Genomic DNA, 294 nt, shown 5'->3' with positions numbered 1-294 from the left:
GCCCCAAAAGACAGAACTCACAACGCGGTTAAGCACCCTACATGATGTACAGACCCTGCTTGGGRACGTACAGTGGGTGCGACATTGTGTTGGTATCTCCAATACCGATATTGCGCCCCTGACGGCGCTATTGCAAGGCACTAATCCCGCTAACAAAATTACCCTGACACCTGAACAACATGCTGTGTTACAGTGTATCACACAAAAATTGCATTTGGCATGGTCCTCTCGATGCCTCCTAAACCTTCCCATATCCCTAATCATATGCAATGGGAAAGACTCACCATATGCAGT

This window comes from Apteryx rowi, unplaced genomic scaffold, assembly GCF_003343035.1.
Source record: "Apteryx rowi isolate R43461 unplaced genomic scaffold, aptRow1 scaffold_1038, whole genome shotgun sequence".
NCBI lineage: Eukaryota > Metazoa > Chordata > Aves > Apterygiformes > Apterygidae > Apteryx > Apteryx rowi.
The sequence above is the reverse complement of the archived record's forward strand: the minus strand, read 5'-3'. Positions refer to the sequence as shown.